A 12,230-nucleotide genomic window follows, 5' to 3' on the forward strand; every position below is an offset into this window, starting at 1 on the left:
CCTTATCATCTTTCTCATTAATAACATCAAGTCACTTATTTCCTACTTTAAAATGTCATAAAGTTGCCTCCAGTCACAAAAAAAATATTTTCTACTCAAGTGGGTTTTCAGAAAAGCACAGACTGCAGGAGATAATGTATGGGCTGCAAGTCAAAAGCAAAGTTTTGCTCCTAAATCTGCAATTGATTTGCTATGATGTTTTGGACAAGTTGCACCTTTCCCTGCATGTCTATTTTCCTTTAATCACTATGTTCACTTAAATGACTCTCAAGGTGGGAAATGTTTCTTCCAAGGCCGGGGCATTTGAGTAAGAATAGAAGAATCCTACTCAATCATAGTTAGATGTTCAAACCCCAGCATAGCAAAGAAGTTTTCAATTCTTGTAATTGAATTGTAATTGTAATCTCATTTTGTAATTATGGTTATGGAATTGCTTATCTAAACAGGAGGCAAAGACCTGACCACCGTTATACAGTTAATACCAAGGTTTTCCTGCTGTTAGCAGGACTATATTGGGTTTTTCTTGTCAATCGGAAGGAACACAGTCCACTCCAAATCTAACAGTGGAAAATTTGTTTTGACAAGACTGAGCTTGCTCAGAAACTTCTTTTTCCCACAAAGATCCAAGGTAGGGATTCAGCTTGTAAATATGGTAGGCAAAATACCCTGGCAGATTTTTGAAGTCAACTAACAAGGAAGCACAGTGTGCATGCACTGTCAGTAGCAGCAGAGGTGGTTTTGATGTGTTTTTAGAAAGTATTTTCAACAGAGAATCTGATGATTTATAAGCATTCCTTCCTACAATAACCTTTAAACAAGCTCTTAGATTGTTTAGATAAGATTGATCAGTCCAATCTAGGAACTTTTCCATTTCCTCATGCCCTCCTTTCAACTCTCCTAGTTGCGTTACTCAGGGTATCCAAAATTAAAAAAAAAAAAATCTCTTCTACTGTATCCTACTACTGTGGTAGCCAGTTCCTGAGAAACTGTGAATGTTCAAGGTGAGTTCAGAGAGAAAAATTGCCCAGTGGAATTTTATGAGCTCAAGAGCTAGAACAGAGGACTGCTCCCATCCAGGCAGCAAAGATTTCCTGTTGGTTGTGTTTCAGTTCTCCTTTCACAGTGATTCTTAACAAATTATTACCCAAAACTAGAATACTTCATTTTGCCCAGAACCTACAAGCCAGTTTGTGTTCATAAGAGAAAGAGTACTCCCAGCAAGCCAAAATAACCCTCAGAAAAACAGAGAGAAGAGCCGCTAGTGCATTTTCCATGTAGCTTGCAATTCTGACCTTTTAACACTTTGCTCAGGAACATGGCAAATAAATCCATGGGATGTGTCATTTGTAATGCTCTGGGCAAGAAGAAAAGCAAACTACTCCTCTCAGAGGTCATTTCCTTCCTTTCCAGTTCAGACATTTTTCACTATCCCACTACTAAATGCAAAATTGAGTTAGTTATTGTATAGACATTTGGTTTAAAGACTGCCTTCCTGGAGGTGTTAAAATCCATTAGAAAGTGTAAAGTATTGTAGACCAGCCTTACGGGATTAAGGGCTCATTTATCTCCTCTCTGGCACAAAAGGAAGCAGGGTAGTGAAGAAAAATGTGAGCGACAGCTTGTTTTCCTTTGCTCCCCCTTAGCCAATCAGCATGTACCAGGCTTGGCAGAAAAGGGACAGCTCAGAAGAACTGTGCCCATCAGGAAAGGGCAGGATACAGAGGGACATTAATTAGCTGCTAACCAGATAGGAACCCAGCTTTGCTCACTCTATATCCAAGACATAACCCAGTGACAGTGAGTTAACCTGGCACACAGCAAATCCGTGGACATGCAGCCCCAGAAGACAGCAGGATTGTGCTCCAGCTCCACCAACATGCCATTGTGACCTGAGTGACCAAGCCAGAAAAACAGGCAGAGATGGATGTGTTTCATGGATGGGCAGCTTTGGACCCTCCAACATGAAAACTGAGGTTTGGACTACCGCTGTTATGCCAAATGGTAGCCTGTGTGGTGGTGGGCTTTGGCCTTCAGCTCACACAGCATCCAGTTTTTGAGGAAAAGCAGGAGTAAAGGTGTCTGTAAATAGCTCTGGTAGGCAGACTGGTGCCCTCAAGTGTACAACCAAGACAAGAAAGCAGTAACTGAGCCACTTAAACCCGAACCCAAGTACAGCTTACAAACAAGAATATGGCAATGCAAATAAAGTGTGTAAAGTGGAGGACACTAGCTCAGTGTCATCGTTTGAGCCTGACACAATGCCAGTGCCCCCCATGAGAATACCTCTTTCCCTGGTATCTACTGCGAGATGTTATCAGAGACAGAACAGAGCAGGCTCCAACTTGAGGTTGAAAGGAAAAAAAGAACTTTATTAACCTAAAACTACAAAGAAAAACACACAAAACACACAGAACACAAGATGAAAACATTCCAAATTTCTTCCTTCTCCCCCCACCAAATTTCCAATTCCATCACCACCCTTTAGATAATCAATTCTCAGTTCCTCAAGAAGAGAGGAGTCCCTCTTGCACCAAAGACTTTCCCAAGAAACAGTCGAAACTTCTTGTGTTTCCATGTCACATGTGGCACCGCCCGGAGAACATTTTGCCATCGTGACCTCTTCCTTCCATGCCCAGTGCTCTCACCGCTGCACATGGATCAGAGCTGCTTCTAGGGTTTTTCCCTTTAAGGATACTTTGTCCAGTTCCAAAAAGAGCACAGTCCCTCTCCTTTTGGGACACCTGTCCCCCCCAAATTTCACCCCCGGGCCCGAGGGGTCTCTTGAACAGAGATCATCTTCCTCTTCTTCGAGGACAAAGGGCACCACCACCACCCTCCTCACCCGTCGTCTCTGTTCACTCTCCTCCACATCACCGCACTCTCCTGGCTCTGAGCCATTGCCTCCCCCTAGAACGCAGTCTCTGTGTCACAGGAACACAAGTGGTTCTGCTGTGGCTATACAAGAAAAGTCCAGCCAAAGGCCACTCCATCATCTCCTCCCACCTAGAATTCTTCTCAACTTTTCTCAATCTCAACAACTTCAGGAGGAATCAGCATTTGCAAGGTTTCCATCCTCCCCAGAAGGGTTAAAAGTCCCAGGCTCTGCTGGTTTGGTTCCCACGCCTGGCTGCCCTGCCAGGCACCCCCCCCTTCTCCTTCACGCCAGCCGTGCTATCACAGGCACCGGCTCTGGCTCTCTCTCTCCCTCTCTCTGGGGGGTGGGAAATGGGGGATGGTTGCCCGAAGCCCTCGCAATGTTCTCCTCCACCCTTCGGCCTGGCCTGGCCTACCTCCCTCCGGCCGCAAGGCTCCCCTCCCCCCCTTGCCCAGCTCAGAGCTGGGCAGGGAGGGTCCGCTCAGTCCCAAACCGGAACTCACAAAGGAAATTCCCCTCCGAGTTCACAGCTTTTAACCCCCTGTGTTCTCAGAGGCGTATCCATGCCCTCAGTGGACAAACCAGGTGCCAATATTAAAATCTGAACACCGATTGGCAGGACCACACCATCACAAAAAACTTCATTTCCTCTCAAACCACGACACTCAGAAAACTGAACAAGACTGGTTTTCCCCCAGCCCTGACAGACTTGTGCATTCCCCAAGCTGTTGGCATTAAACAAAATATTGCCAGCTGGTCCAGGGAGGGGACTGTCCTGCTCTGCTCTGCACTGGGGTGGCCTCGCCTTGAGTCCTAGGGGCAGTTTTGGGTTATACAATATAAGAAGGACATTAAGCTCTTAGAGAGCATCCAAAGGAGGGCAACAAAGATGGTAAAGGGCCCAAAGGGGAAGCTGAATGCAGAGAGCTGAGGTCACTTTTTCTGTTCAGCCTGGAGGAGACTGAGGGGAGACCACATTTCAGTCTTCAACTTCCTTTTGAGGGGAAGAGGAGAGGCAGGCATTGATCTATTCTCCATGACAGAACCCATGGGAAAGGCCTGAAGTTGTGTCTGGGAAGGTTTAGGTTGGATATTATAAAAAGGTTCTTCCCCTGATGCTTAAAGTTTTAGCTTTCATATCTTTCAGATTCTGATCTGCCTTAGTGTGTGACTCTGAAGTTCATATAAGATGTTAGCCGTTTAGTTAGACAAAACAATCCTTTTCCAGCCAAGAACCAAGGACACTGTTGCAGCTTCAGGCCCAAAAAGTATAAACAACAGTGAATTGAGAAGAGCAGTCTGGGAGGCTGGGACTTCATAACCTGAAGCTGTAATTGCACAACTAACCCCAATTTGTAAATGGACCAAAACTTATAAAAGTGTGAAAACTCCTGACTGGTCATCCATCTTGGCTCCATCTCAGGTCCATCTTGGTTGTAGCTCCGGTCGGGCTACTGCCCAAGGTATATAATTTTTAAAGGCCTTTTAATAAATACCTGCTTTAATCCTTTAACACTGTCTAGCCTGTGTTCCAGGTAGCCTCTCTAGGCATCGCCCCCAGAGATGGTTGGGCACTGGAACAGGCTCCACAGGGAAGTACTCACAGCACCAGCCTGACAGAGTTCAAGCAGCATTTGAACAATATTCTCAGGCATATGGTGAGACTCTTGGAGATGATCCTGTGCAGAAGCAGGACTTGGACTCAAGCACTCTTGAGGGGGCCTTCTAACTCAGCTTTTTCTGTAATTTTGTGAGTCTGTGGGCCTGTGATCCTGATTCTCCTCTCCTCCTTGTAGAGCCATTAGTTTGCATGTGCAAGCTGGAAACTCCTTTTTCCATGGCATAGTGAGATGTTAGCGGGCTAGTACGGCACAATTCTGCCTCAAGAAGGTTTTGCTTTCCTTTGCTTTCCTTCCTTTCCCATTTCTGCTACAAACTCACTCCTGTTTGTGAGTTTGTAGCAGAAATGTTAGTATTCCAAAGTTTACAAAGAGGAAATGTGAGGCTCGGGGCCTGTAATTGCCCCAAATCAATGCGTAAGCAAGCTTGTCCTCCATACCCTATTCAGAAATTTAACTCACCTTTACAACACGGATAGCACAGCACTTATGCCTTTGCCCTTAGTCAGGCATGAGAAAACTACAGCCTTCCCATGCACAGTGTAAGGGAAGCCCAGCTATGCACACGTACCAAACTGAGCCTGAGGTACAGGAAGGCTTTGCTGTTTCTGGCAAGTAATGCTAATGCAGGCATTGAAAATAGCAACTTTTGTAATCCTCATACTTTTTTTTCAAGAAAAGGAAAGTGTATGGTTGTGCAGGTCTTTCACTGGAATAAAAATCCTTTTATTTGAGGTCTTTTCTTCACATCTTGTCTTTAACTAGTTATTTGTGTCTACTTTGCAGTTCTTCAGATTGCCTTGAAAGTGCGTGGACTAGTAGAGACCAGCTCTATACGTAGCGAGTATACTGGGTTCAGAGCAGAGAAAACTGGTCATAAATGCATATAAGTAGAACTGACAGAGAAACAGGAATTTACAGAGTCAGTAGATGATGGTGAATGAAATGTCAGTCCTGGTATTCAGATGAGACTGAGCCTATTTCTTTGTATATCCATGTATGTTTTCAAGTGAAATATCCCGGACAATGAACTGTGGCACTGTGTGTTTTTAGAAACAGTTATTCCTTTTGTAACTCAATAATGGTTCGGTCCTCCGTTCCCCCCATGTACTTCCCTCACAATGGTTTCTCCCTGTTAGAGCTGCCCTCCCTCCCCTGCCTGTCATGGTAACCACCCCCCTTATCCCGAGAATTCTCTGTGTCAGTCATTCCTTAATTTGATGTATGATTTGCCCCTGGCGTTTTTCCCCTCCCCTGTGTGATCCTCAGTGGCTTAGCTGTTACCCACGCTCCACCCTGGGTCCTTGCTATTGGTAAGCTTTGTGTCTCCTCCTATCACACCCCCTCCCTTTAGCAGCGCCCCCAGTTCGGCGCCACTTTGTCGCCTGTCCCTGAACCTACCGGGAGGAGGCTTGAAAGATTCGTGGTACTTATACAGGCTCCTCTTTCCTTTGCTTTGGTACCTCGTAGCCGAAGATCCCGTCTGCCCCACCCACGCCTCAGACGGTAACCCTACCAGGGTTCCGGAGGGAATGCGGGAGTAGCAGCATCGTGTGGCCATCTCCGGCCGGGCTGCGGGCACCCAGCCGGGCACCGCACAGACCCGCGGCCGCGGGAGAGAGGCTACAATGAACATCTCAGTTTCCCAGTCCTGGCTATTCAGAAAAAGACTACCACCCTATTTCTTATGCTCAGTTCCCTGGACTGCAGAAAAATAGGGTTATTCAAGTTTTAAATCTAACTTCATACCTGATTAGCATGGGGATGTCCCTTTTAGCATACTAATAAGTTCATAACAGCTTTTTTTCTTTCTTAATATCAATTAGCTGTGGAAATTTTGGTTTTGTCTTTTTAATTGCTCAAACATACCCTAAAGAAGCATAAAATTACTTGACTGATACACAGGATTTTCCCACAAAAGTTCCTTCCCTGGATTTTCACGCTATTCCTTGCAACTCTGTACTTTTTTTTCCAGCACATGCTATCACCTAGCCGCCCTGCTTGGGGAGTTCTACTTTGTAGGACCTCCAAAATTCTTCATCATTAAGGCCTGATTTTTTCCCACAATCGTGGGACTTTTGTAGGTGCCTTTCTACCATTTGCAGGTATCCTTAAGAATTAAATCACTGCTGTAATTAGAAAAACTGGATAATGTAAGTTGTCCTTTTCCTCTGACTACACTGTCAATGTTCATGTGAGGACCTATCATACTCTGATATATCCACATGACTACCAGCCAAGAAGCCAAGCAGCTCTACTTCAGTGAAGATATCAAGGAACAAAACTCCAGCTGATGACAATATTTTTAAGGCATTGACTGAGTGAATTGAACTACGTTGATTGTTACAGTGGTGTTTTGAAATTAGCAATAGCTTGCAAAAGGAATCAGGAGTTCTCCTCCATGCATGTCGCTCATGCTCCGTTATGTACTTCAGGCACCAATGCAGTGGTTTCCAGGCAAGCTGTGAATATAAAGTGGTGGCAATCAGGCCATCACCCTAAAAGTGCAGTCTCTGACATGGTCTTGTTACACCAAAAGCAAGAGGCTGGTTCATAAAAAGAAATTTCAGCATTCCTCAGCTAGGATTTAAAGGCTTCCTAAATAGAGATGCCATGCCAGGATCAGGCTCATTTCATCACCAGATTTTGTAGAAACACACTGTGGAAAGTGGCTGTTTTCTCTAGTTCCCTCACATGGAAGACCCTATATTTCTGTAAGTGCCTGTAGGAGATACTAATTTTTTTGTGTTTCTTACTAACTTCGCTAAGCAATTTACCCCTGCTCTGTCTCATTAATTCCTGAGACAGAGCAGCCAAGAAGACTGCTGTTTCATATATTTCTTTTTTCTTTACAGCACAGAATTGAGAAGCTGTTTGAGGAGACCCAGTGAGATCTGAATTAAGTAGCCATCTCAGAGGAGCAGGGTCAATAGTATACAGTAAACCACTGAGGTGTAGGCAGCCAAGTTTCACTGGAAACAGTCAGCTCAAACTAAGTTCAAACTCCACTGACGTAAACTACCTTCACTCAGAAGCTGTATGAATTCACACACGCACACACACACACACACACGTGCCTTCCTATAGACCTTTTTGCAGAGCATTGATTGTAGACAGGATCTGGTCAGGACTATAAATTGCATACAGCTCAAACCTGCTTTTTTTCACTAGTTAATGTCACTGGTTTACTTAAATGCTTGTTACATAGACCTCTGCGTGTCAGCAGGATATGAATGCTCAAAGGCACTGACACCTCTGCTTGTAACACTGTTCAAGTACTGCTGTGTTTACTGCAAAACAGGTAACTGGCAATCATAGGACACATGGCTCAGTACTTCCATATTCAAATTACTTTTAGAATAAGAACATGTTTGTCTGCTTCATTCATCAATAATAGCAGTAATATTCCTGGTGCTTTAGTCACAAAAGCACAGAAAAAGCCTGTAAAAGGCATTAGGTATCTCCCTCATGACATCTTACCTCTTGCCAGCACATCTACACCCATGATGTGATGGGGATCACAGGAAACCATCCTAGTATTGAATGGACAGAATTCATGTCCCAGGCCTGAAGGCTGCCTCACCGCAAGCACTGTGTAAGTGGCAGTCTTATCTTTTGGTCATAAGTGTGAAGGGCTTTGGGAATGAAGAAATCTTGCCCTGTGTCATACAGTTCACCGTTCTGTTCTTGAAATAAGACAGTCAGCTGCACTGACCTTGCAGGAAGAAGGAGGCAGCTCTGAGAGAGCATTTCCATGTTGCATGTAGGCTGGGAAAGGAGAAGAGACTATGAGTAGTAATGGAGGAGCAATGGAATTCCGGAGAAGCATCTTGTCTACACCTGCATGGAAAACGGACAAAGACATAGGGAAAGCTGAAGGTAAGGAAAATGATGCCTTCCCTTCATCCATCTATCCAAACAATACACATTGCCAGCTTAAGCATGACCTGGCAGAGTGGACTGGGGGTGTTCAGTGTACAAGCAGCACTACTTGATCTATTTCCAAATTACTAAAACAGACACTTTCCAGAAAGTTAAAACAATCACTCTGAACAACTTTCTGAGTTATCTTAATTTGGTAAGAGAATGGTTTAGAGAATCCATGTACATAAGTGTTTTGCTCTGATACAGCTAAGTGAACTTATGGTTCAGCTGGTCCAGTTTCAGCATGTGAACCAGGATTTGGTAGTTAGATGCAGGGAACTCTATTAACTTCACTGAAAATAGTTCTGCTTTAATTACCTTTCCGAGCCAAGATATCTACTGGTTTCTGAAAGACACATCTCAGTTACTGGCTTCCTGGCTTTTAGAAGTTGTTTTGGGAAATGGATTGACATTTTTATGTTATTCCTGATCAAGACTTAATGAGTTTCTGCACAGGGAGCAGAAAAAGTAGGTAGCTCTAAGCCTACATGGTAGAATTACCAAGGATAGAATATGACAATTGCAGTAGTCCCCTTTTTTAGCATTGATTTTACTCAAGAAATTTTAAATTTTCTAATTATCTTTACTGAATGTGTAAGTAGAGATGATAATAAAGCTAGAGCTTACAAGAAAAGACATGGCCCTTTTGATACACCTTCTAAAATGTTCTCAGGCTTGGGCTCAGGAGTTGCCTGGTTCTACTGTGATAGGAACAAAACCTGAAGACTTGCCAATATTTTGATTAAGCAAGGTATTAGTGCAAGAAAGTAGGTACAAAGTATTAATACTGCACTGGCGATCAACCAGACATTCAACAGTGAAGGAACCGAGTTAATAGCAGCCAGGCTTTTAGATTCTGGAAAAAGTAACACAAGATGAAGTTGCACAGGAAAATGCAAACAGACTATATGTCCTTGGTGCACTCATACCAAAGTGACATGATCCATCTGTGAGAAACTCCATCACTGTGCTTCAGCACACTATTTTTGGTATTTGAAAGCTAACTTCATATTAGAGTAAAAGCCTCCTTCCCACAAGCTCTTTCAGGTTGCAATTTTGGGCCAATGTTTTTTTGTGCAAGTTTTTACGTTGGAATGAAGGGCAGACACTAACAGACTAAACTCATCCTTGCCAAGCAAACTGGATCACAGCTCATCCTGAGGCTTGCAAGAGCAATGAACTTTATAGAGTTCAGTCATGCAAAATGCTGAACTCCTTCAAGGAGGGCTCATCTTCCTGAACTCCATTAACCTATGTTCTTAGGCAGAGCTTTTCACCCTCTTGTTAAGAAAGGCAGATCTGTGAACCAAGCAATTCCAGGGCTTAAAGTTGTTCTCAGTCCTTCAGGTAGATTGATTATATATTTGTTAGCAGATGAATCAGTAAGAACCACCAGGCAGTGGCACAGTGGCATTACAAGCACTACTTGCTCACTATAGTGATTTCATAGCTTAGAAATTAACAAAGAAACCAGGAAAATAGCTTGCCTCTGCCTTCTTTCTGCTTTATTTTGAGTAATGTCTGTGTGAGGGTAACACAATGCTGCACTCTGCTCTTTCTGTCCCAGGAGGTAGAACAAACCTGTACATGTTTGACAGCATCAGGTTGTTCCCTTTCACGGCAGTGTCAGAAGGACGACTCCTCATTGCAGAATGGGGAGGGCCCTGGTAAACCATCAGAACACTCACACCATTTCTGAATATTTGTGTCACTGACATCACCAGAAATAAGTACTTAGTGCAGGCCAGAGGATGTTATTATAATGCTGCTGTGGCTTGTTGCTATTATAATGTTGTTGTTGCTGTTGTTGTTGCACTGCCTTAAGGTAATGTGAGTTCTCAAACTATGTGGTAAGGATTTATGTCTTATCTTCTCAAGTATTAGTTGATTTAACAGCATATTCCTCTGCCCACAAAACCAGAGCTCTAAAATACTGCAGTGGTCTCCATGGAAATAGACAGTATCAGCCCTGTCTACTGGTGGTAATATTTTTAGTAATGAAGGAATTAACATTTTATTTTTGTACAGGCACTTTGGAATAAAACCATCTTATCTTTCAATTCCTTCCAGTCTCTTGCACATGAAAATAGGTATAGCAGCTGTCCACTATCTCTTTGCTCTCTTCTCTCTCCCTTCTTTTCCCCAAAAGAAACAATTCTTTTGAAGTTTTCTTGTTTGGTTGGTTGGTTTGCTTTGTGGGGTTTTTTTTGGGTTTTTTTGTTTGTTTGTTTGTTTTTGGGTTTTTTTGTTTGGTTTGGTTTTTGTTTTTGTTTTTGTTTTGGTTTGGTTTTTTTTGTTGTTGTTTTTGGTGGGTTTTTTTTTTTTTTAATGTGAAGGAGGGCAGTTGCAGCAATGTCTTCCTGATGAGACTTTCAAAAGAAGGTTTTTTTTTTATTTTCTATTGCTGATACAAGCCAGGATGCCACTGGCCTTCATAGCCACCTGGGGTCACTGCTGGCTCAGTTCACATACTGCCAGCTGAACTGCAACCCCCAGGTCCTTTTTCCCCAGGGAGCTTTCAGCCACTCTTTCCCCAGCCCATAGCATTGTATGGGGTTGTTGTGACCGGAATGTAGGATCTGGCATTTAGTCATGTTGAACCTCTTACTGTTGGCCTTGGCCCATCAGTCCAGTCTGTCCAGATTCCTCTGCCGAGCCTTCCTGTCCTCCAGCAGATCAGCACTGCCACCCAGCTTGGTATCATCTGCCAGTTTACAGAGGGACATTTGTCTGAACAAATTGTTTATCTATTGCAGCCAATTACAGTTTTATTCTGTCCTTGGTAGTAGAACCAAGTCATTGGAGACCTGACACTATTGAGTTTCCTTTTAAATATTCCTCTTTTGTGGGTTTGTTTTGTTTTGGTTTTGTTCTGTTTTTCCAAACAGCTCAGATATTTGCAATGGGGAAAAAAACAAGCAAAACAAAAAACTTTCTTTTAACCTTTGTGTTGAACGCTGCCTTAGAGAAAAAAGATAATGGGAGATCTGGGTCTGACAGCCCTTGAGGAGCCAAATGGCTGGAGAGGGTATTTCATTAAGTGTCAATTTCTATGTTCTTCTGAGGAAACAACACACAATCTGTGGTAAGGATCAAAATTATTCTGCCTAATTTTCATTACAGAAAGGCTGGATTCTGCTTTTCTCCATCCACTATAAGGCATTCAATTTCCCTCCAAGATCTTCCTTGTTGTCTTTAGTGCCAGCACTTCTGGATTAAGAAAGAATTTAATAAAATGGTGGGAGTGAGGGTGCGAAGCAGAGAAAACTGCTGAAGTGTTTTGTTTCTGGGTTTGAAATCTCTCTGTTCTTTGCATTTGGGAATGTGGCAGTCTCAGAACTGCAGACATGCTGCAATTTCCTCAGAAGAAAAATGTATTTCAGACTAAGCTTCCCTGTATAGCATTGTGTTTGCCCACAACTTGAAGACAAAAACATAATAAATTGTCCTCTCTTTTGGTACAAAGGTATATGAACTAAGGCAAGTGTGTATGAAACTCTGGCCCTTTAGTTGCCTTGTTCAGAAGCACCTGCACTTAGAGCAGTGAAAACTGGCAGCTACAGTAGCAAGAGCAAAGGTCAGTGTAAGAGGGGGTACTTTTTGAGAGCAGCATGAAGGGAAAGACCAATGTCACATCAAGCAGGCTATACCTTTTCTCCCACTGTATCTCAGCTTCTGGTTTCATGGCTTCAGACCTCCTCAAACACAGAAAGTGTCTTCTTTCCTTACAGTCTGTGAACTTGTCATGCCTGAATATGTCTAGCTGGTTTTAAAGATTAGGTTTTAAACAGGTTCAAAGAGCCCTGTGCCAG

Source organism: Serinus canaria, chromosome Z (genome assembly GCF_022539315.1).
Source record: "Serinus canaria isolate serCan28SL12 chromosome Z, serCan2020, whole genome shotgun sequence".
Taxonomy (NCBI): Eukaryota; Metazoa; Chordata; class Aves; order Passeriformes; family Fringillidae; genus Serinus; species Serinus canaria.